Raw genomic sequence first — 25417 nt, 5'->3', positions numbered from 1 at the left:
TATCTGTTAGTATTCTATATGACACACAATCGAGTATTGTATTTCATATATTGACACCCTTTTCAGTACATTCTATAATCTTTTTGAAGCTTCTACTCTAGTTCATATTCTCGAACTTATGTTTCGCTTATCATTCCTCAGCATCTCTTCAGTATTTATTTCTTTTCGACCTATTCAAATATGGCGGCCATCGTCTGGGCACTATACTACTAGGGAGTTTTCCTGTGGATCAGTCTGCTTTCTATTACTATCGCGTGTGGACGCCGAGAGGGGGCAACATGCTTTTGATCAGCTTAGTGACTATTTAGTCCGGCGCTCTACTGAGAGGACAGTTTGCGGGCTCGTTACTATGCGGACCCTTCTGCCTAATTGCAGGTAAGCCACATCATGCTATGACCACTATGCTATTTCAGTGCTTTTGATTTGGTGACTACATGATTATTTGTTTTAATACGGTCATTTTCCTATATTTGTTGTAGCATCTAGATACTTTGTGACAGCGCTTTGGGTAAGTGGGCAGTTCTACTTACTTTTGCGACAACGTATGTGTTCACTGCTACTAACTGAACCCTTATGATGCACTCTACCCATTATTTACAGTTCGCTGATACTTTTGCGACCTGCGTTTTCACCATCGTTTATTCAAGTCCGTTACTTCACCTGACTCCGCTGTCCCTCTTAATTGGTGTCGGGGTATGTTAATATTGTGATTTAGTCCTACTTACAGGTTACTAGTTCAATTTAGATATGTGATCTGTTACACTTTACATACTCAATTATACTCCTTTTAATTTCAGGCTCTAATTTTATCTATTTCTGGTTTACATACTGAACATTTTCTTGACACCAAGCACATTACAGTGCTGTGAGTATTGTGAAACATTGCAGCATATGGTCTCCATCCCATTCAGAGCTTGGATCATTATTCATTATCGACTTACAACTCATGCTAGCACTTATTGATTTTGGTTCACCTGCCTTGCAGTATGCTTCAACTTTATACATGTCTTTTAACTGACCAGTTTTTGATATTGTATTGGATTATGGTTAGTAATTGTGTCATATTTGGAAGCTATTTAATCTATATATATACATGTATATCAGACTAGATCCCAATTAGATCGATTCACTTTGGAATTAAGCGATTTCCAATTTCTCTCTAATTTTTCCAATAGTTTCATCTAACTGATCGTTTTCACATTAAAATTCAGCCTGCCTGTTATAATTATTATGTTCCATTAGGAGGCAATATCTGGAGTTATATGACCAGGATAACAAAACTAATACAACTGATACATGTGTTCGTAGTTCACCTTATGGCTACGTTATATCTAGTGGCCCCTGTGATTTACATTAAATCGTACATTTTATTTTCTACTAGGGGAACCTGAATATCTTTTAACTTTATCCACTTTTATCTACAGTGGATGATCACCTGTCCAGCTTTACATCGTGTTACGGCAAAACGGTTAGGGTGAAGTCTGTATATTATCAAGACCACTGCCTTCTTTTGAAATTAATGTTCTGGCACTTATCCTCACCATACACATGTTAGGTGAGCTTCTTCTTTCTTTATTGTTGCATACTAATTCCTTCACTTCGACCTATTATGATTGTCACCACGTGATGTGTTCTTTTTTATTTCTGTCATGAAGGTGTCAAACTTTTTTATATATTTATACCCAATTTTCTGACTCCTTAGTTAACATAGAGTTGATTTATAGTCAACCTGCATTCGTATTATGTGTATAGACATTACACACTTATACTTTTGAATAATGGACAATATTCACATTTTTGATACCAGGTTCCTGTTTTTTACGCCACATTTTTATATAGACAAGACCTCAATGCAGCTTTTGGCATTTCTGTCGGTTAAGGTCAGGTTGTCCACGATATACTCTCTACTTCTCCATCTATTTGGGTTGGAGCATCACTCCACTAGCTTTTATTTTATTTATTTTTTCGGTTCTTTTCCACTTATCTTTTCTATTCTTCTCCACTTTCGATTTTTACATATGGCTTCACCTCTGGAGATACCTATACACTATAATAATTATTATCTTCTTTGCACGCTAATTTTTGGCTTTTTCTAGACACAATTAGGTAGATTCTGCTCTCTGCTTCTTCATTCCTTCTTGCTTACTGTTTATATTTTGAGACCACATTATACTTTTTTCGTTTGTTTACATTTTGTTTGATCCATTCCCCTTTTTTCTCCTTCTCTAAATCTTCTTTGCTAATCTTTCGTTGTCTTAGGCCTTTAATGTTGTTTCTACTAAATTGTTTTTATATGTTTAGATACTCATGGAGTATATTTTGTTTATATTTACAGCCTTGAGAAAGTCATTGTACCGACTGATGGTACTGACGAAAGACGTGTCGGCTGTTTTTGTTGAATCTACCTGACGTAACTTCAAATAAAGAAAATTTATATTATGAACTTTCGGTTCTGTTATCCTGTCTTACAAGAAAGATCTCAAGACATTTAAATTATATTGTTGTGTTTGTGTATTGTGACTTACAAGTCTTTAAATCCTATTGGTTCTTAAGGATTGTGTTCTTCTTGACCCCTACGTATAGCTATATTTTTGTCAGTCTTTGACGGGCATTAGTCACTTTTGGTAGTGAGGCACAGTGGTCTGTGCAGCACTCCGTCTCAAATTGAAGATTCCATTTTACATTGTAAACCCAGTACTACTATTTAATCCAAGAGAGCTAGTGTATGTGCGGTTTTTCCTTATGGGTAGCACCACTACCGATTTTTCTTGTTATTGGTTTTGAGGAAGCACCGATCTCATTGCTGCCATTTCTACACTGATGTTACCCAACACCCCTGTTGTTTCATTTATTGTTGCTTCTAATCGACGATCCGATGTCTAATTCTCTAGGAGTTCCAAGCTACACCTAATATTAGTAGTTATCCTAAATCTAAATCGACAGCCTCCTGGGCTGAGTTGTCAGTCTGATCAACATCCCTTCTTGCTCTAATAACTCAAATTGTCTCCAGGTGATTGTTAACATATTCTTTGGGATCGTTGACAAATGCGATGGAGCACTAGGCCCAAGTTACATTATCCACCCCAATTTTTAGATAACTAGGAATAAGCCTTCTGTACACAGATAAAATATACTCTTCCTCCTGCTATTGCAGGCAACACGTGTCATGAAGCTTTTGCTAAACTAAATTTCTATATACAATTACTTCTTACCATTGTCCACGACCCATTAGATCTAAGGCATATCTGTCCACGTCTCCTAGCTACTTTCAAGCCCTGAGGCGCTGTAATTGATAGTTTACTGTTGTTAATAGTGCTAGAGTTAATAGAGAGTTTCAGCTGGCACTCATAATACTATCATTAAAATTATCTTTATATGGGGAATTATCCTAATGTATAGAAGAATGCATCAGCACTACTATCTAATTTCTATAGTTCCACGACACATCAGTCCAAACTGCTGAGGAGAGCAAAGTGACAACAGTTTAGAACAAAATGTAGCAAGAGTCATTTGGTGCTAAGCTTTAAGGCAGCAGTGGCATACCACGTTTTGTTACTGAATGGAATTCAAACATATCCAATAGTTTGTTGCATTAATTTCCCAATAATAAGGATTCATCATTTGCACAGCACAATTTTCATGATATTCCTTAGAACGGTATTGCTGAAGGAGGTTTATTAGTAGGTGCCGGTATGTACCTACAGCTAGCAATACCATCACAAATAAGGTCCAGTCAAGTCTCAATAAACTAATTAAGCAATGCCATCACTAATAAGGTCCAGTCAAGTCTCAATAAACTAATTATTGCTTAACCCTTGGTAGTTTGGCTCAGGAGCAGCCCCAGTGCTCAGATCCTCAGCTGGCTTGAAGGTTGGGGGCTCCCACACCCTGGGACGGAGCACAAGCCCTGGGCCTGTTCCCAGCTTCCAAACCCTAGCCAGGCTAGGGAGAGCCTCCCTGGGCCCCGGTGGGTCCCAGCCTCTGAACCCTAGACAGGCTGGGGAGAGCCTCCGGTCCCTGGTGGACCCCCGTCCCCAGTGCCAGGACTCTCGGCTGGCTTGCAGGATGAGGGGCTCACACACCCTGGGACACTGGGACGGAGTGCAAGCCCTGGGCCCGGGCCCAGCTTCTGAACCCTAGCCAGGCTGGGGAGACCCTCACCGGGACCCGGTGGACCCCGTCCCCAGCATCCAGACCCCCGGCTGGCTTGCAGGACTGGGGGCCCGCACCCTGGGATGGAGCACAAGCTCCGGGCCTGGTCCCAGCTTCCGAACCCTAGCCAGGCCAGGGAGAGCCCCCCCGGGCCCTGGTGGACCCCTGTCCACAGTGCCAGGACCCTCGGCTGGCTTACAGGATGGGGGCTCCCACACCCTGGGACGGAGCACAAGCCCTGGGCATGTTCCCAGCTTCCGAACCCTAGCCAGGTTGGGGAGAGCCTCCCTGGGCCCCGGTGGACCCCTGTCCCCAGCGCCCACGCCCTCTGCTGCCTTGCAGGACCGGGGGCTCCCGTACCCTGGGATACTGGGATGGAGTGCAAGCCCCGGGCCGGGCCCAGCTCCGAACCCTAACCAGGACGGGGAGAGCCTCCCCGGGCCCCGGTGGACCCGTGTCCCCAGCGCATGGACCCTCAAATGACTTGCATGATGGGGGAACCCACACCCTGGGATGGAGCACCAGCCCCGGGCCCGGTCCCAGCTTCCGAACACTAACCAGGCCGGGGAGAGCCTCCCCAAGCCCTGGAGGAACCCTGTCCCCAATGCCGGGACCCTCAGCTGGCTTGCAGGATAGGGGCTCCCGTACCCTGGGATACTGGGACGGAGTGCAAGCCCCGGGCCCGAGCCCAGCTCCGAACCCTAGCCAGGATGGGGAGAGCCTACCCGGGCCCTGTTGGACCCATGTCCCCAGCGCATGGACCCTCGGATGACTTGCAGGAAGGGGGGAACCCACACCCTGGGACACCGGGATGGAGCACAAGCCCCGGGCCCGGCCCCAGCTTCTGAACCCTAGCCAAGCCGGGACAGCCTCCCCGGGCCCTGGAGGACCCCTGTCCCCAATGTCCGGACCCTCAGCTGGCTTGCAGGAGGGGGAGCTCACGCACCCTGGGTTGGAGCATGAGTCCCAGGCCAGGTCCCTGCTTCTGAACCCTAGACAGGCCGGGTAGAGCCTCCCAGGGCCCTGGCGGACCCCCTTCCCTAGCACCCAAACCCTTGGCTGGCTTGCAGAAGAGGGCTCCCGCACCCTGGGATGGAGCATGAGTCCCGGGCCCGGTTCCAGCCTCTGAACTCTAGACAGGCTGGGGAGAGCCCCCCGGGCCCTGGTGGACCCCCGTCCCCAGCGCCCGGACCCTCGGCTGGCTTACAGGATGAGGGGCTCCCACATCCCGGGGCACTGGGACGGAGCACAAGCCCCAGGCCCGGTCCCAGCTTCCGAACCCTTGCCAGGCTGGGGAGAGCCTCCCTAGGCCCTGGTGGACCCCTGTACCCAGCGCCCGGCCCCTTGGCTGGAATCAAGGAGGGTTAAGCTCAGGCCACATACTCTCCCTGACTGCCTGCTCGGGGAGCCCATTTTTCTCTACAGAACTTCGGGGAAGGACACAAGCTGTAGTAAGCCTGGCCGGCTGGCAAGCCGTCCATCCAGTCACCTGGCTTGCAGGGCCATCTTGTCACCTGGCCAGCAGGGCCATCTGGTCACCCGGCCCACAGGGCTTTCTGGTAACCCGGCACGGAGGGCCATCTGACCATTCAGCCAGGCGAAAAGATGGCCCAGGGCGATCCAGCACAAAGATGGCCTGGGAGGGTGCCGTACCCAGTCGACCTTGCAGTCTGGCGAGTGTTGGCCAGGCGTACCGAGGCAGCTGCTCCGGAAGCTCCTTCCCCGGGCTGCTGCTCGCCTCCCTACCCAACTGGGACTGGAGCAGCGGGAAAGAGAGGCCCAGCTGGACCAGGCCATCTACTCACCCTGCCGACCCGGAAAGCATGGTGGGCCCTGTCCCTGCATGCCGGTGGGGGAGGGACAGGAGAGGGAGGCCCCCATGCCGGAGGGCACGTGGTGGATGCAGCCTCCCGCGAACCCGCGTTACCCCCTCCGCGTCCCTCCCACGGGCCCGGTGGCTGAGGGATCCATCCCTGGGTGTGGTGGAGAAGGGCGTTGCAGCAAGGTAGCTGCTCTGCTGTTCATGAAACCCTGACCCAGAATCATGTCGTCTATGAATGATTTTGCACCGGGTGCCCCACGAACATGCGGTGCACTAAGGGTGATGGAGGCGGACCCCTTCTGTCCACACTCTGGTCCCCAAGCGAGCGGCTCTACTCACCGCCCCCCCTGAGAGAGGCCGGCTATCCCAGGCCAACCGAGGCTCCACGGCACTGCGGTATCTTTAGGGTTTAGGGGGGATTCTGACTTAGAGGCGTTCAGTCATAAACCCACAGATGATAGCTTTGCCCCATTGGCTCCTCAGCCAAGCACATACACCAAATGTCTGAACCCGCGGTTCCTCTCATACTGAGTAGGATTACTACTGCAACAACACATCATCAGTAGGGTAAAACAAACCTGTCTCACGACGGTCTAAACCTGGCTAACATTCCGTATTAGTGGGTGAACAATCCAATGCCTGGTGAATACTGCTTCACAATGATAGGAAGAGCCGACATTGAAGGATCAAAAAGTGATGTCGCTATGAAGGCTTGGCTGCCACAAGCCAGTTATCCCTGTGGTAATTTTTCTGACACCTCCTGCTTGAAACCCAAAAAGTCAGAAGGATCATGAGACCCCGCTTTCATGGTCTGCATTCATACTAAAAATCGAGAGCAAGCGATCTTTTGCTCTTCTGTCCCGTGGGAGGTTTGTGTCCTCTCTAAGCTCGCCTTAGGAAACCTGTGTTATCGTTTGAAAGGTGTACCTCCCCAGTCAAACTTCCCACCTTCCACTGTCCCCGGAGCTGCTCGCTGCTTGGAGCCAGAAGCAAGAGCCATACGGGGCTCATCCCCGCCTCACTGGGTGAGTGAAAAAACAATAAGAGTAGTGGTATTTCACCGGCAGCCAGAGGGCTTCCCACTTATCCTACACCTCTCATGTCTCTTCACAGTGCCAGACTAGTCAAGCTCGACAGGATTTTCTTTCCCCAGTGATTCTGCCGAGCCCGTTCTCTTGGCTGTGGTTTTGCTAGTTAGTAGGTAAGGACAGTGTCAATCTCGTTCATCAATTCATGTGCGTCGCTAGTTTGGATGACAAGGCATTTGGCTATAAATGTACCACCTTCCGGTGGCTCATTCTGGATTATTATGCTGCCCATCAACGTCATTTTGGTTTTGCTTCCAACCATACAACATTCTTTCGCTCCGGAGTACAGCCACACTGAACACTTTCCTCACTGGAACTGGGGTCACATATAGGCTAGAGATAGTACACCCTGCAGTACTATTCCAACAATTTAAAATTGTCTACAAACAGTCCTGAGAAATTAAAATATGATTAGCAGGACATCAATAATCAATGTGTGATAATTATGTGTATGCAAATATTTGAGACCTATTCATCATTCAAAACATTTCCATAAGTATGATGTACCCAACTATATCTAAATTGTTATAAGCACACATTTATAACAAAAATACACATCTACAAATTGCACATCTAACTAGAAAAAGCACATCTAAAATATTCACATCTATAAAAATCACATCTATTCTAAATCTTGTGTCAACAATAAACCTTTATGGTAAAACAAAATGCTTTATAAGGGTGACATGTTTGCTGTAAGAAAGTGTACATCTCAGTATAAGCTTGATACTCAATTGTCCATGAATACTTGGCACATTTTAAGAGTGTCCATTAAAGTAGTCAGGCAACCATTTTCCTTGAATGGGAATGACATTTGCAGACCGAAATCAGCCAGAACAACATCATTACATTGAGGCCAAATACCACGACATCCAAAGTTAAAGCCATTTAATTGTAACGTGTTGCATTTTGTGAGATCTTTGATTTGCTGTGACAGATCCTGATAGTATTTCACTTTACTCTCAAACACTCATTCAAGGGAATTCTGAGAGTTTTCATAATGAATTGAAACATCAATCACTACAGCTGTACCATTTTTGGTAAACACTACATCTGGTTTCCGTAGTTCTCCTTGATTATTCTTAACATGAGGTTCCCTATATGCCATCCAACCACACCTGTTTGCTCTATCAATGAGCAGTTCCCAAATGTTGTTATGTCTTTTTTTCCTAATTTCCTTAGTTTTAGGACATGCGCCTGAAATATGAGAAATTCTTTCGCAAACATCATTACAATACCTACATGTAGCAAATGCATAATTTCTTCCCCTAGAGATGGTTTCTTTAGTTTATAAAACATTTTCTCTGAACATCAGTGCAGCTATGTACTGGTTGTCTTTCATTTTGTTATGCTTGCTGATCCAGACGTTTGAGGTTGGATTAATTGCTATGTATTTTATACCATCACCTTGGACAGGGAGATTTGCCCATTTCTCAAATTCTTCTTTTCTCCAAACATATGTTGCTAACAAATTCACATCATAGCTCAGAAACCTACTGTCTAAAATGTTGAGTTTGTGCGTTTTGATGATGTTATCATATTTTTCATTCATATCTTCTCCTGCATACATAAAAGAATGAGCTATGTAGAGGTCTGGAGCTGCCCTGAGATACTATAAACTATTGATTTTTTGAGACCAATTTGTGAACATAGTTTTGGTATACTGAGGCCCCCAAATGATCTTTTCAAATATAGGAAACCATCACATGTGTATGCAGGAAGGTGTAGAAAATGTTTCACATACTTTTTTATTTTTTGATCCAGAACATATACAGTTTTTGCTTCTGTTCCTGTCATTTCCAATTTGAATGATAGTTTAGGGACCAAGTACTGACACAAAATTTCTATTTTCTGCGTGGGCGTAAGTGGTAGATTAAGTGGTAGAGCCCAATTGACAAGAACTTCATTAATTTTGTTGTTGCTTGTATGGCCAGTGTGTGGATCAAAGTTCAATCCGAGGTATCTCTCACTTTCTCATGGATGAATGTTTTCAATATTTTCTTTTTCAAACTGCCATGGTTTACAGTTGTTAATCAGGATTTTATCTTTATGGTGACTGATATAAAATCCATGTGTCTTTTTCCCATTAAGTTTAGATCCTGTTGTGTTACTGAACTTTTCAATGATTTTCAGATTTGTACTCATTCCTTCCCAGGTGCTGCTGAGTACTGCGATGTCATTGGCAAAGGCGAGAGCGGTGATTTGCTCAATAAGACCATTTGATCCAAATGTGAAGCCCTTGCGGTTTTTCTGAAGGTCACAGATCAGAGGATCCATGGCAATGTTAAATAGTAGTGGGGATAAATAGTCACCTTGTTTTAACCCCAGATTTCATTGTTATTTCAGGAGTTGCTTCGTTGTTCTTTCCCTTGAAAAAATGTTGTTGAATCAGTGTACAAGTCTTTTATTATGTCTCTGATGTATGATGGAACTCTGTGCCTTGCGAGACTCTGTACAATGTGACCATGGCTGACAGAGTCGAAGGCTTTTGAGATATCTATAAACACTACTGCTAATGAGTGACTGTTTTTTCGTGCCCCTTTTATGATATTTTGCAGGAGAGTCAGATTCTCGAGACAGCCTCTCACCTTCATAAAGCCTTTTTGTCTCGTATTCAATTACAAAAAAATGTGAGTCTTTTAGTTAGTATTTTTGTGAATAACTTCATGAATGCAGTACACATGGTAATTGGAGGCCAGTTACTGATTTTTTTAAGTTCACTAATTGGTACATTCTTGGGTATCAAAATCGAGCGGTTCGTTTTGATACTTTCTGGTACTCTTCTCATCAACAACCAAGATGATACAATTCTCTACAGCAGTCTTGGTTGCCTGCTGTGCACTTTATACAAGTCATTCAGACCAATCTTATCAGGCTCCACTGCTTCCTTTAAATTGGAGTCCTCGAAGGCATAAGTTATTTCGAGCAGTGTTATTTCTTTACATACATTTCTAATTTTGTAATCCTCTGGTATTCATCAATCGACATACATTTAGGGTTTTTCTTGTTTTCTTTCTCAATTATGTTTTTGTAGTATTGAAAAATTTAATCAGCACTGATTTGGCAAGTGGCATCTTCTGCCCCATTAGTGATAATCCTGGCAATTTTCTTTATGTCTTTTTTAAACATTGCGTGGTATTCTTTATAGCTGCCCTTTGCTTTGGCATAATTTTTCTTGTGCGTCCGAATAAGCCTTCCGTTTTTCTTGTCTTTTTTGTTATCTTGTACCCTACTGAGGCATACTGGTCCTCATCTTGAGCAGAGTTCATAGGCTCATTATTGAGTTCACTTGCTGGTTCATTTGTAGGTACACTTGCTGGAGTAGGACTTATATCAGTGGTGTTTTCTGCGATATAAGTCACTACCTCATCCATCAGATCCATAGCAGCATCGTGTTGCTCTATGTTTTGGGTGTACTTCTCAATTTCTGTGATTCTATCTTCCAGCTCATCAAAGTTCTTGATTTTTTGTGCACGTTTGCGATTGATAAAGTCTCTGCGCTTTTCTGTTGTGACTTCCACTGTAACATCTGGTTCATTGCAAGAGTCATTTTCAGAAATATTTGATGCTTGCAGTACATCTTCTGCCTATTTTTTGTTTATCTCTTCTATCTCTTCTTTTTTCTGCAATTTGTTTTCTGTTTTTATTGTCAAAATAGGAAACCATCAGCGCATTAATATTCCTCTTGTTTTCATATACTTTATCCAATTCTGCTAGTAGCAGTATTTCTTCCTGTGACCATAATTTTGACGGTTTGCTGCTTGCTAGAGCTGCTAGTCTAGCCTCAGTTTGCGCTCTTAGATGCGCATGCTGAGCATGTTGAGAAACACCAATCTTTGTTCCAAATCTGAGGTCACAGAAGCTGCACAGGAATGGCAGCTCTCCTTTTTGAGGTCTTCCTTTACATTTGGCAAAATGGCATGCAATATTGTGGTATTCGACTTCTTTGTCACTTTTTGAGCAATACGTTTTAAGATAGAAGCTATTTGTGATTGTTTGAGACATGTTTTCTCAGTTTTTTAAAAGTTCCCAATATGTCTCCACACAAGTCACATTTATACTTTTCGTTTGGGTATTTCCAATAAGTGACTTTTTTGTATAGTCACTTTTCTTTGTTATTTCATTTGTGCTGACCTCATACACATCGGGAAGATTTTCAAAGTTTGTTGTACCAATGTCATTCTTGGCTGAGGAGGCCCCAAACTCGATGGATTTGCTGAGGTCTACTGTTGTGTCTTCTTCTGCTACGGAGGGTGAACTAAGACCTAGATCGTGATCTGAATCGTTGTTGCTTGTTGCATTGTTTGAAGCGGCTGCTGGTTTGTCAAATTCGATGAGTAGGTTAATGATTTCTGGGAAAGACAGCACCTCCTTACGCCATCTTAACCCCTTCGGGGCTGATGACGAGCTAAGCTCGTCATGGCGCACACCGGTCGTGCGCTGATTACGAGCCCAGATCGTCATGAGCCCCACCCTTGGGGGAAGCGCTGGCGCTCCCCCCGAGGGTCTGCGATCTTGTCGCAAAGTACGGGGATGGCAGCGGAAGAGTTTCCGCTGCCGCCCCCGCCCCTCCCCATGGGAATCCCTGATGACGTCAGCGCGCACAGCGCGCACTGACATCATCAGTGATTCCCAGGCGCTCGGGAAGCCATTTGCTTCCTGCACGCCTGGGATCAAGGTGGGTTTCTGGAGTCCGGCGGGGGTTTGGGGCCGCAAAGAGGCATCAGGGGAGAGGAAAGAGATTTTCCTCTCCCCTGATGTCTCTTTGCAGGGCATTTCTGCCTCACGATCGCACACAGGGTCGCGATCGTGCGGCGGAAATGCCCTCACTAGCACCAGGGATTGTAAATTTAGCTTTTCGGAAGCGACCCCTTGGGCAAGGGTCGCTTCCAGGTGGGCAGCCATAATATTTTTGATTTTCTGCCCCCCCTGGGGGCAAATTGACCCGTTTTTTTGGCCGTTTTGCCCCCAGGGGGGGCAGAAATATCCCACTGACACCAGGGATTTTTTATAGGGCAATATTTGTTTTGGGAAGCGACCCCTTGGGTAAGGGTCGCATCCAGGTGGCTATGATTTTATTGTTTATTTTCTGTCCCCCCTGGGGGCAAATCGGCCCGTTTTTTTTGCATGTTTTGCCCCCAGGGGGGGGGCAGAAAATGCCCACTAGCACCAGGGTATTTAAATTTAGTTTTTAGGAAGCGACCCCTTGGGCAAGGGTCGCTTCCAGGTGGGCTGTGATCATTTTTTTTAATTTTCTGCCCCCCCTGGGGGCAAATCAGCCTGTTTTTTCGGCCGTTCTGCCCCCGGGGGGGGGGGCAGAAATTCCCCACTAGCACCAGGGAATAGTTTTGGGGCAATGTATTTGTTTTGGAAGCGACCCCTTGGGGAAGGGTCGCTTCCTGGTGGCTAGTAGTTCTGTTTATGAATTTCTGCCCCCCTTGGGGCAAATAGGCCTATTTTTTTTACCTTTTGCCTCCTGGTGGGCAGAAAATTGCCACTAGCACCAGGGTTTTTTTTTACATGGTTTGTATTGACCCCTTGTGCAATGGTCACTTCCTGGAGGGATCTTAATTTTTTATGTATATTTGGCAATTAGGCCAGTTTTTTTGCCCATTTTGCCCCCGGGGGGGGGAGGGGGCAGAAAATGCCACTAGGCACCAGTGATTTTTTTTTTGTTATGGCGGCTACCCCTTGGGCAAGGTTTTCTTCTTAGAGGGAACTTGTTTTGGGAATGTTTTTCTGCTTCACCCCCACCCCCCTGGGGGCAAATAGGCCCTTTTCTCTTCTGTTTTTTGGCCCACTAGACCCTAGGATTTGAGATTTGTAGTGTGTCGAAGCGATCCCTTGGGCAAGGCTTGGTTCCAATGGTGGTTATATTTTTGGTTGTTTTTTATTGGCCGCCTCCCTTGGTGCCAGTTGGTCTTTTTTTGTCCTTACTGCCCCCATGTGATGGGGGTACTGTAAGGAGCAAAAGACCGACTGGCACCAAAGGGGTCAGGCAGTAAAACACTTTCAAAAAATTAACCAGTGTTTTCATGGTTTTCCTCACCTAATCCCAATTTGTCCAAGCCCTATTTGATGGCCCATCTGGGCGAATGTAAATTTGGGGGGCAAATTTGTGTGTTTTTTTTTTAATGCTTATAATGTTTGTGAAATGTGGTAGTAATTTTTTTTCTTCTCTATTTTTGTCTTGTTCCAGGCTTTTGCTGTTTGGATTGTTGTAGGTTGTGGGTCTGTTACTGCTAGTTTTGCAGCTTGTGTAGTTGCTTGTGCTTGGTAATTGAATGTATTTTGTACTACTTTCCCTTGATGATTGTCTTTTTGAAAAAGGTGTACTTATAGCAGTTTGTGTGGCTCTGTGTTTTTTCTTTTTTTTTCAGCATTAGTGCTTGATGTGCACTTTGTTTTCTAATCTGTAATTTATTTTTTTCTTTCTAGTGGGATATCATTTCTTTTTGCTGTGTCTCAGCAGAGTAGGTGCTGGTGAGTGTAGTTGCCCCAAAGCAGAACAGGCTAAAAATGAATTTTAAAAAAATGTAGTTTTTAGGTTTGACAAATTAAGCAACCCACCTTAGTCACAGGCTTTTGGCCCACCCACACAAGTGAGGTATCATTTTACTCGGGAGATCAAGGGGAACGCTGGGTGGTAGGACATTTGTGCCGGCATGGAGATCCCACCCAAAAATGTATGAATACGTGTTTTTTTTAGCCTAAATTTAAGGTTTGCAGGGATTCCTGTTTAGGAAAACATTGGGGGACCCATGCATGCCATACCTCCCTGGACTCCCCCAGGTGTCTAGTTTTCAGAACTGTTTGGGTTTGGTAGTTTCAAAAGATGGCCACTGAGTCCCAGGCCAAAAACTCAGGTGCCCCCCCAAAAAATCAAGGTAGTTTTGCTATAGGGTATTTTAAATTCACCACCGTACGATTTGAACCTTTTCCTGTTGCAGCTACTATGCCTACCCATGCAAGTGAGGTACCATTTTTTTCAGGAGACCTGGGGGAACGCTGGATGGGTGGAAATTTGTTGATCCGCGCAGATTCCAGAACTTTCCACCTCAGAAATGTGAGGAAAATGTGTTAGTTTTGTCAAATTCGTAGCTTTGCAAGGGATTCTGGGTAACAAAACCTGGTGGTAGGCAGTCGAGTCACCCCATCCTGAGTCCCACTGGGTGTCTAGTTTTCAAAAATGTATAGGTTTGCTAGGTTTCCCTAGGTGCTGGCAGAGCTATGGCTCAAAAACAAAAGGTAGTCTCTTTGTCCAAAAAGGGCATGATTTCACTGGGAAATTGAGGTGCGACCACGTTGCGTTTTGCGCTGTTTCATGTCGCAGCCACTATGCCTACCCACGCAAGTGAGGTACCATTTTTTTTGGGAGACCTGGGGAAACGCTGGGTGGGTGGAAATGTGTTGATCCACGCAGATTCCATAACTTTCCACCACAGAAATGTGAGGAAAATGTGTTTTTTTTGTCAATTTCTTAGTTTGCAAGGGATTCTGGGTAACAAAACCTGGTGGTAGGCAGTCGAGTCACCCCATCCTGAATTCCCTTGGGTGTCTAGTTTTCAAAAATGTATAGGTTTGCTAGGTTTCCCTAGGTGCTGGCAGAGCTAGGGCTCAAAAACAAAAGGTAGTCTCTTTGTCCAAAAAGGGCAAGATTTCACTGGGAAATTGAGGTGCGCCACATTGCATTTTGCGCTGTTTCATGTCGCTGCCACTATGCCTACCCACGCAAGTGAGGTACCATTTTTTTTGGGAGACCTGGAGGAACGCTGGGTGGGTGGAAATTTGTTGATCCACGCAGATTCCAGAACTTTCCACCATAGAAATGTGAGGAAAATGTGTTTCTTTTGTCAAATTCTTAGCTTTGCAAGGGATTCTGGGTAAGAACACCTGGTGTTAGGCAGACGAGTCACCCCATCCTTAATTCCTCTGGGTGTCTAGGTTCCAAAAATCTATAGGTTTGCTAGGTTTCCCTAGGTGCTGGCAGAGCTAGGGCTCCAAAACAAAAGGTAGTCTCTTTGTCAAAAAAGGGCAAGACTTCACTGGGAAATTGAGGTGCGACTATGTTGCGTTTTGCGCTGTTTCATGTCGCAGCCACTATGCCTACCCACGCAAGTGAGGTACCATTTTTTTCCGGAGACCTGGGGGAACGCTAGGTGGGTGGACATTTGTTGATCCACACAAATTCCAGAACTTTCCTCCACAGAAATGTGAGGAAAATGTGTTTTTTTGTCAATTTCTTAGCTTTGCAAGGGATTCTGGGTAACAAAACCTGGTGGTAGGCAGTCGAGTCACCCCATCCTGAATTCCCCTGGGTGCCTAGTTTTCAAAAATGTATAGGTTTGCTAGGTTTCCCTAGGTGCTGGCAGAGCTAGGGCTCAAAAACAAAAGGTAGTCTCTTTGTCCAAAAAGGGCAAGATTTCACTGGGAAATTGAGGTGCGACCATGTTGCGTTTTGCACTGTTTCATGTCGCAGCCACTATGTCTACCCACGCAAGTGAAGTACAATTTTTTTGGGGAAATCTAGGGGAACGCTGGGTGGGTGAAAATTTGTTGATCCCGCAGATTCCAGAACTTTCCACCACAGAAATGTGAGGAAAATTTGTTTTTTTTGTCAAATTCTTAGATTTGCAAGGGATTCTGGGTAACAACACCTGGCGGTAGGCAGATGAGTCACACCATCCTGAATTCCTCTCGGTGTCTAGGTTCCAAAAATATATAGGTTTGCTAGGTTTCCCTAGGTGCTGGCAGAGCTAGGGCTCAAAAACAAAAGGTAGTCTCTTTGTCCAAAAAGGGCAAGATTTCACTGGGAAATTGAGGTGCGACCATGTTGCGTTTTGCACTGTTTCATGTCGCAGCCACTATGTCTACCCACGCAAGTGAGGTACAATTTTTTTGGGGAAATCTAGGGGAACGCTGGGTGGGTGAAAATTTGTTGATCCCGCAGATTCCAGAACTTTCCACCACAGAAATCTGAGGAAAATATGTTTTTTTTGTCAAATTCTTAGATTTGCAAGGGATTCTGGGTAACAACACCTGGTGGTAGGCAGATGAGTCACACCATCCTGAATTCCTCTGGGTGTGTAGGTTCCAAAAATATATAGGTTTGCTAGGTTTCCCTAGGTGCTGGCAGAGCTAGGGCTCAAAAACAAAAGGTAGTCTCTTTGTCCAAAAAGGGCAAGATTTTACTGGGAAATTGAGGTGCGACCATGTTGCGTTTTGCGCTGTTTCATGTTGCAGCCACTATGTCTACCCACGCAAGTGAGGTACCATTTTTTGGGGGAAATGTAGGGGAACGCTGGGTGGGTGGAAATGTGTTGATCCACGCAGATTCCAGAACTTTCCACCACAGAAATCTGAGGAAAATATGTTTTTGTTGTCAAATTCTTAGATTTGCAAGGGATTCTGGGTAACAAAACCTGGTGGTAGGCAGTTGAGTCATCCTATCCTGAATTCCCCTGGGTGTCTAGTTTTCAAAAATGTATAGGTTTGCTAGGTTTCCCTAGGTGCTGGCAGAGCTAGGGCTCAAAAACAAAAGGTAGTCTCTTTGTCCAAAAATGGCAAGTTTTCACTGGGAAATTGAGGTGCGTCCACGTTGCGTTTCGCGCTGTTTCATGTCGCAGCCACTATGCCTACCCACGCAAGTGAGGTACTATTTTTTTCAGGAGACCTGGGGGAACGCTGGGTGCATGGAAATTTGTTGATCCAAGCAGATTCCAGAACTTTCCACCACAGAAATGTGAGGAAAATGTGTTTTTTTGTCAAATTCTTAGCTTTGCAAGGGATTCTGGGTAACAAAACCTTGTGGTAGGCAGTCGAGTCACCCCATCCTGAATTCCCCTGGCTGTCTACTTTTCAAAAATGTATAGGTTTGCTAGGTTTCCCTAGGTGCCGGCAGAGCTAGGGTGCAAAAACTACAGGTAGGCACTTTGCCATAAAAGGGTCAATTTTTAACTGCAAAATTGAGGTGTGACCACGTTGCATTTTGCGCCGTTTCCTGTCGCAGGCACAAGGCGGACCCACACAAGTAAGGTACCGTTTTTATCGGGAGACTTAGGGTAATTCAGATTTGTAAATCAACTGTTATTACCAATTGAGTTTTCATGCATTTCTCCCTTCCCAATGAAAGACATTGTGTAAAAAAAAAATCTTTTTCAAAAATGACCAATAATTCTCATGCTAGTATGAGTATTCCCAATTTTGAAAATGTGCAATTATATACTGTTTCTAGACTCTATAATTTCTACCCAATTCAGAAATACATAGGTGTCTTACATCCGATTTTTCCACATATACATTTTCCAAGAATAAGTGCTCTGTACCCAGTAAATAAAAAAAAAATCATTGCAAGTTGCTGCTCAGTTTTTGGATCTGGGTTCGTCGAGTTCTTGGAGAAACTACAAGTCCTATATATACCCACAACCAGGAAGGTCTAACAAATGTAATGGTACATTGCTTTCTAAGAGCTATCAAAATTACAAGAAGTTATAGGTGAAAACGTTGAGACAAAAGGCAGTTTTTTTCAACAATTTTTCAATTATTCCAATATTTAACTGTTAGTTTCTAAAAAGAAACCTTCATGGATTTAGACAAATGACCCCTTTTTGAATTTAGCATTTTGTCTACTTTTCGAAAATATATAGCATTCCAGGATCCCTTATTGCTTTGAAACTCATTTCTACCATTAACTGGGAGGAGGTGAAAAGCTCTAAAAATAGCAAAAATAGGCTATGTCCCAGAAAAATGCCAAAACTGTGTGAAAAATGTTGGTTCTCTGACAAAAGACTGTCATTCCCTAAAAGCTGAGAAAATGGAGATTTCAGCCCCACAAACCCTTTTTTGATACCATTTGCAGGGAAAAACCCAGAGGCTTTCATTTGCAGCCCGTTTTTCCCATGTTTCTGAAAAAAACAAAAATTTCACTATATTTTGGTTAATTTCTGGGACGCCTTCAAGGGAATCCTCAAACCCGGGCACCTTTAGAATCCACATGATGTTGGAAGAAAAGGACGCAAAATTGGCATGGATACCTTATGTGGTCAAAAAGTTACAGGGGCCTAAGCGCGCACTACCCCAAATCGCCAAAAAAAGGCTTAGCACAGGAGGGGAAAAGGCCTAGCAGCGCAGGGGTTAATGGGGTTTTTATTCTCCAGGAACTACTCCATCTGTAATTGGGTTTGTTTGCTTCACCATTTCTCACTATCACGCTCGCTGTCATGATAGAACCTTGTTTGGCCTGTCTCTATAGACTTCTCTACGCAGAGTCTAGCACTACAGAGGAAGTTACCATTCGGGACCACTGGGAGGTAAAGGCCACTACAGCCGAGAATAGGTTAAGAGAGTCATAGTTACTCCCGCCGTTTACCCACGCTTCATTGAAATTCTTCACTTTGATATTCAGAGCACTGGGCAGAAATCACATCGCGTAAACACCCACCTCGGGCCTTCGCGATGCTTTGTTTTAATTAAACAGTTGGATTCCCCTGGTCCGCACCGGTTCCAAGTCAGCTGCAAGCCCCCCCGGGGAGGGGGCATGGGGAGAGGCGACCACCACAGCTGGGGCAATCCACAGGAAGGGCCCGGCTTGCACCCAGAGTCGCCGCCACCCCAGAGGAAGACGCCTCGTCTAGCCGCGGCGTGCGCCCAGCCCCGCTTCATGCCCCAGCCCAACTGACACAGCCCTTAGTGTCAGAGCCCGTCTGAGCGCCTGCAGTACAGCGCATGTGATACGAATGACTGTTTACACTTTTCATTGAGGAAAAACTACATTACCCAGAGGCCTCGGCTGAGGCTACATCAGTCCGGGTGACACGCATCCTGTTGCGTGTTATTCTGTTTCCTGCTATCGTTTTGGAGGAAGGAGGTCGCGTCTTGCTGCTGGCTTGGGGGCTCGTCCTGGACGGCTGCTGTGACTCATTCAGAGTTTCAGGTAGGAGCGGCCCCTCGCCTTGAGCTTCCCCGTCATTGAGCGGAGCGCTGTGGGGATCCACGCGTTGCCGTTTGTTGTTGAAGCGCGCAGTGAAGGAACTGCAGCGTTTGCCTTTTCGTTTTGGGAATTTCAGAGGAGCGGAGCGGAGTGGTAGGGCGCCACTACTACTGAAGTAGGCGGTGCGTGGTGGCGGTCGCAGCTCCACGCAGTCAGTACAAGCGCTTGTAATTTGTTCTTTGTTTATGGGACAAATAGTTTCTAAGTACTCGAGGAGCGCTGTGGCGGTCGCAGCTACGCGTTGCCATAAGGAGTAGAAACGTCTAGGAGGTTGTGTTGTTTCATGGTGGTACATTACTACTTCCTTTCCAACAACCTTCGTTTATTATTTACTTTGCTCTCTTCCTTTATTGGTGCCTGGGGACTGCCTGGTGTTCAGAGTGTACTTTTCTCAAGGGAGCGGAGTGCAGTGGTCCTTGCTTCCCACGCATTACCGTGTCCTGGATTTAGACACTTTCACAGCTGCATTGTTCTCTCTCAAACCTGTTCTTCTGTCATGGTGGTGACTCCCACCCGGAATCCCTTATTGTGCAGGCATAGGCTGTGATTAAGGTATAGAGGAGGGTCCTGTCTGGGTCATGAGTGTGTTAGTACTTGATATCAGACTGAGGCTAACCTATGTGTGTTCCCTATAGGTCTCAAGCTTGTATATCTAAAGGGAGAACAGAGAAAAAACCAGTAGAAAAGGCCTGCCTTTTCCCCCCACAGGTATTCAGTCTACTAATCAGTACATTAGATGTTACGGTGTTGCACGATAGGTGATCTTACCCCTGTATGTTCTGTCGTTTCAGGTACATCCCTTTCCCAGCTGTTCCCTTCCTTCCCTTCCCTGTTTATTATTTTACTTTTCCCCTCACCTAATGGCTCAAATCCTCTGTTGACTCAATATCAGAGTGTTTGTGACGTTTGGAGGTGGGCTTTATATTCATCACTCGGATCCTGTGGAGCGTACCTGACACTTAGAGCCAATCCTTATCCCAAAGTTACAGATCTGACTTGCCGACTTCCCTTACCTGCATTGTTCCAACATGCCAGAGGCTGTTCACCTTGGAGACCTACTGTGGATATGGGTACGGCCCAGCATGAGATTTATACCATCTTCCACGGATTTTCAAGGATCAGCGAGAGCTGACTGGACACCGCCGGAACCACAACGCTTTCCAAGGCTCGGGCCCCTCTCTCAGGGTAAACCCATTCCTGGGCGCCCTGCCCTTCCCATAGAAAAGAGAACTCTCCCCAGGGCTCCCAACAGCTTCTCTGGGATCGTTTGCGTTACCGCCCTGGTAGACACGAGGACGCCCGTCTCTGCCACTCCAGTGTTGGGGATATGAACCCGACTCCCTTTCGATCAACCAAGGCAACGGAGGCCATCGTTCTTCCGACCAGCCCTTGTCCATCTCTTAGGCCCGACTGACCCATGTTTGACTGCTGTTCACATGGAACCCCTTTCCACTTTGTCCTTCAAAGTTCTCGTTTGAATATTTTCCACTATCACCAAGATTTGCATCAGTGGCGGCTCTCAGGGCTGGCGACGGCCAGGAATGTGCCCGAGGCTCCAACGCTATCCATTTTCAGGGCTAGTCGATTCAGCAGGTGAGTTGTTACACACGCCTTAGTGTATTCCGGCTTCCATGGGCCACGCCCTGCTGTCTATATCAGCCAACACCATTTCTGGGGTCTGATGAGTATCGGGCGCCTTAACCCGGCGTTTGGTTCATCCCACAGGACCAGTTCTGCTTACCAAAAGTGGCCCACTAGGCACTTGCATTCCATGCCCGGCTCCACTCCAGCGAGCCGGGCTTCTTACCCATTTAAAGTTTGAGAAAAGGTTGAGATCGTTTTGGCCCCAAGACCTCTAATCATTCGCTTCACCAGATAAAACTGGGGGCTCCGAGAGCTAGCTATCCTGAGGGAAACTTCAGAGGGAACCAGCTACTAGATGGTTTGATTAGTCTTTTGCCCCTATACCCAGGTCAGATGACTGATTTGCACGTCTGGACCGCTATGTACCTCCAGCAGAGTTTTCTCTGGCTTCGCCCTGTCCAGGCATAGTTCACCATCTTGAGACCAAAAACCTGTGCACACATGAAAATAAAGCATATGTATATCGTAATAACCTTCCAAATCTTGGTGGCTCCTCAGTGATAACCTGGTGTCCTGTCAGACCCCATGTAACGGCGTCCTTCTTGTATCCGTGGATGATGCACATTTTTGTACCGCTTTGGCCGCCATAAGTGTGGCAGGGTATGCTCAGACGTGAGTCCCTTGCTCACTTTGCCACTGGATTCAAGCAAGCCGGGCTGAAGACGGCTGTAATGCCAGAAACCGGTCCTCGGAAGCTTGTTTCTGGTCCAGGGAAGGCATGGCTTGGCAGGTCGGGCTGGACTGTTCCCATGAGGCACAGGTTCAGACTGATTTGCATATAGCCATGTCTGAACTGGGGTGGCAGAGTGGGCTAAAGAACGGTGATGGATCAAACCCAGATCTTTTGACTGGGTGTGGGTGTTTGATTGGCTCAGATGCTCCGTCCATCACCACCCCCTTTTGTACTGCTTTGGCCGCCATAAGTGTGGCAGGGTATGCTCAGACGTGAGTCCCTTGCTCACTTTGCCACTGGATTCAAGCAAGCCGGGCTGAAGACGGCTGTAATGCCAGAAACCGGTCCTCGGAAGCTTGTTTCCGGTGCAGGGAAGGCATGGCTTCGCAGTTTGGGCTGGACTGTTCCCATGAGGCACAGGGTCAGACTGATTTGCATATAGCCATGTCTGAACTGGGGTGGCAGAATGGACTAAAGAACGGTGTTGGATCAAACCCAGATCTTTTGACTGGGTGTTAGTGTTTGATTGGCTCAGATGCTCCGTCCATCACCACCCCCTTTTGTACCGCTTTGGCCGCCATAAGTGTGGCAGGGTATGCTCAGACGTGAGTTCCTTGCTCACTTTGCCACTGGATTCAAGCAAGCCGGGCTGAAGACGGCTGTAATGCCAGAAACCGGTCCTTGGAAGCTTGTTTCCGATCCAGGGAAGGCATGGCTTGGCAGTTCGGGCTGGACTGTTCCCATGAGGCACAGGGTCAGACTGATTTGCATATAGCCATGTCTGAACTGGGGTGGCAGAGTGGGATAAAGCACAGTGATGGATCAAACCCAGATCTTTTGACTGGGTGTGAGTGTTTGATTGGCTCAGATGCTCCGTCCATCACCACCCCCTTTTGTACCGCTTTGGCCGCCATAAGTGTGGCAGGGTATGCTCAGACGTGAGTCCCTTGCTCACTTTGCCACTGGATTCAAGCAAGCCGGGCTGAAGACGGCTGTAATGCCAGAAACCGGTCCTCGGAAGCTTGTTTCCGGTCCAGGGAAGGCATGGCTTGGCAGTTCGGACTGGACTGTTCCCATGAGGCACAGGGTCAGACTGATTTGCATATAGCCATGTCTGAACTGGGGTGGCAGAGTGGGCTAAAGAACGGTGATGGATCAAACCCAGATCTTTTGACTGGGTGTGAGTGCTTGATTCGCTCAGATGCTCCGTCCATCACCACCCCCTTTTGTACCGCTTTGGCCGCCATAAGTGTGGCAGGGTATGCTCAGACGTGAGTCCCTTGATCACTTTGCCACTGGATTCAAGCAAGCCGGGCTGAAGACGGCTGTAATGCCAGAAACCGGTCATCGGAAGCTTGTTTCCGGTCCAGGGAAGATATGGCTTGGCAGTTCGGGCTGGACTGTTCCCATGAGGCACAGGGTCAGACTGATTTGCATATAGCCATGTCTGAACTGGGGTGGCATAGTGGGCTAAAGAACGGTGATGGATCAAACCCAGATCTTTTGACTGGGTGTGAGTGTTTGATTGGCTCAGATGCTCCGTCCATCACCACCCCCTTTTGTGCCGCTGGAAACACGGCAGGATCCCACAAAACTGGCTTGCGCTGGCCCTCACCTTCATTTTGCCACAGGGTTTTGCTCAGCCCTCCGACTTGCGCACGTATTAGACTCCTTGGTCCGTGTTTCAAAACGGGTCGGTGGGTAACCAACATCACCGCAGACCACTGGCACATGGCAACCTTCACACACCCCTCCCTTTCTGGAGTCTGCCAGAGGAAGGAGCCCATCCACGGGAAGGCTCGCTGTTGGGGTGTGGAGAGGTGAGGTCGCATGGGCACCGGCAGGCTCAGAAGTCTCCCCCGGGAGGGAGGCAGGCTGAGGCGCAGCCTGAGTGAGACGCAGGGATGCCAGAGCCTGGGAGTGGCGGCACCCCTTGGAACGGTCGATCAGAGCTGCTGTGGAAATGTCCTGGGCAGAGATGGATCACGGCGTGGCGCAGGGGGCATTCAGATATCCTGGGCAGCGGCATCCCGAGTGCCTGGTACCACTCGACCCCTTCCACTCAGGTCAGACCACTGGGGGGCATGAGCTGCCGGGGCCACTCATCCTTCGCTCTGCTGGGTAAAGGGCCTCCCATCAGGCAGCAGGCCCTCGAGTCAGACGGTCCATGCGGGTGGAAGCTAATTGTTTGAAACAACAGCCGAGGCTGGCCAAGCAGTCCATCCCTAAACAGACCCAGAGTGCCCTGGCAGGCCACTCTGCACAGGGGGTATGCTGGCTTAGTGTCCCCTGCCTGCTCCCAGGGCAAGCAGACACAGAGAAAAAGGGCCATTGGGAAGAGGCTGAGAGGCAGGTGTGTACCCAGGCCCCTAAAGGCCCCAGCGGGCAAGCCCGGGTGCTGGCTTCCCCATCTCGGCATCGCCGGACCTCACAGAGGTCTGACTGAGCAAACTCAGAAAAAAAGGACCATCAGGAAGTGGCTGACAGGCAGGTGCATACCTGGGCCACTGGGGGCTGCGGCAGCAGGCCCATGCTCTGACGTCACCAGTTTCAGAATCGCCGTATCTCATGGAGGTCTGACTGACCCTCTCCCTAGTAATCCAGAGGAAAATTATCCCCTTTTCTTGTAATCCATGCACACAAAGGTGATAGAGGGGACGCAAGGCACGAAAGTACCCAACCTCCTGGAGCCCTCGCTGGCATCGGGGAGGCAAATGAGCCCTCATTGGGACTTCCAGGGAAGCCGGTCATCTGGTCACCCTATGAGAAAGCATTGTGAGTGACCAGATAGCTGAGGGGATAGGTGCAACCAGATGGGCGGGCACGAAAGGGAAGCCATCTGGTCGCTCTGTGCCACAATGGAAGAGTGAGCGGGCGCCAGGGCAAGGGGGACCGGAGGCCCAGGGACCCAGCTGGGCCCCAGCCATGGAGGCTGCAAGGGGATCCTACCACACGGGGGCCGCGGACACCTTGACAAGCAGGGTACGCCTGCATGGGACCGACAGACCCCCTCTTGAGCCCTTGGTGGAGCAGCAGGCTGGGGACGGGGCTCAGGGCTGTAGCACCCGGTGGGCCCCTGGACCCAGCCAGGGCCGCCAGACCCAGAGGCATAGGGGAAGCCTACACGTGCCCGCCGGACACCATCCAGGGCACCCTGACACACAGCAGGACTGAGGACAGAGCCCGGGGTGGGAAGACCACCCTCCCGGGGGCACTCAGGGGCCTCGGCCAGAGTTCCTGAACCCAGCCAAGCAAGGGAAGGCTCCACGGGCACCACGAAACCCCGTCCCGGGCCTTTGGCAGAGCAGCATGCCGGGAGGTGGGGCTCAGGGCTAGAGCACCTGACCCAGGCCCGACAGGGCCCCTAGAGCCAGCCAGGGCTCCCAGGCGCAGAGGCACAGGGGAAGCCTCCCCAGGCCCACCGGACACCATCCCAGGTACCCTGCCACGCAGCAGGACCGAGGACAGAGCCTGGGGTATGGAGGCCATGACCAGAGATCCTGAACACAGCACAGCAAGGGAGGCTCCCCGGGCACCACGGAACCCTGTCCTTGGCCTTTGGCAGAGCAGAAGGCCGGGGGGTTGGGGGTCGGGGTCCCTGGATCCAGCCAGGGATTCCAGGCCAGGAGGCGCAGGGGAAGCCTCCCCGGGCCAGCCGGAAACCATCCTGGGCACCCTGCCATGCAGCAGGACCAAGGGCGGAGCCCGAGGTGGGGAGGCCACCATCCCCGGGCCCTCAGGGGCCCTGGATGGAGCTCTTGAACCCAGCCAAGCAAGTGGAGGCTCCACAGCACCAAGGAACCCCGTCCTGGGCATTTGGCAGAGTGGCAGGCTGGGGAACAGGGCCCAGGGCCAAAGCACCTGACCCGGGGCCCGATGGAGCCCCTCGACCCAGCATGGGCTCCCAGGCCCAGAGTCACCGCACAACATCCCAGGTACCTTGCCAGGCAGCAGGACTGAGGACAGAGCTGAGGGTGGGGGACGGGGCCCAGGGCTGGAGCACCGGACCCGGGGCCCATTGGGGCCCATGGACCCAGACAGGGATCCCG

General features: G+C 48.0%; 2 pseudogenes; both read right to left on the bottom strand.

Annotated features, from left to right (window-relative positions):
• Nucleotides 1-6366: 6366 nt before the first annotated feature.
• On the bottom strand, nucleotides 6367-7135 carry LOC144793515 (28S ribosomal RNA; annotated as a pseudogene).
• A 12945-nt stretch (nucleotides 7136-20080) lies between these two features.
• Nucleotides 20081-21194, bottom strand: LOC144793510 (28S ribosomal RNA; annotated as a pseudogene).
• Nucleotides 21195-25417: the final 4223 nt, after the last annotated feature.

The sequence above is a fragment of the Lissotriton helveticus genome, chromosome 11 (genome assembly GCF_964261635.1).
Source record: "Lissotriton helveticus chromosome 11, aLisHel1.1, whole genome shotgun sequence".
Taxonomy (NCBI): domain Eukaryota; kingdom Metazoa; phylum Chordata; class Amphibia; order Caudata; family Salamandridae; genus Lissotriton; species Lissotriton helveticus.
The sequence above is the reverse complement of the archived record's forward strand: the minus strand, read 5'-3'. Positions and strand labels throughout refer to the sequence as shown.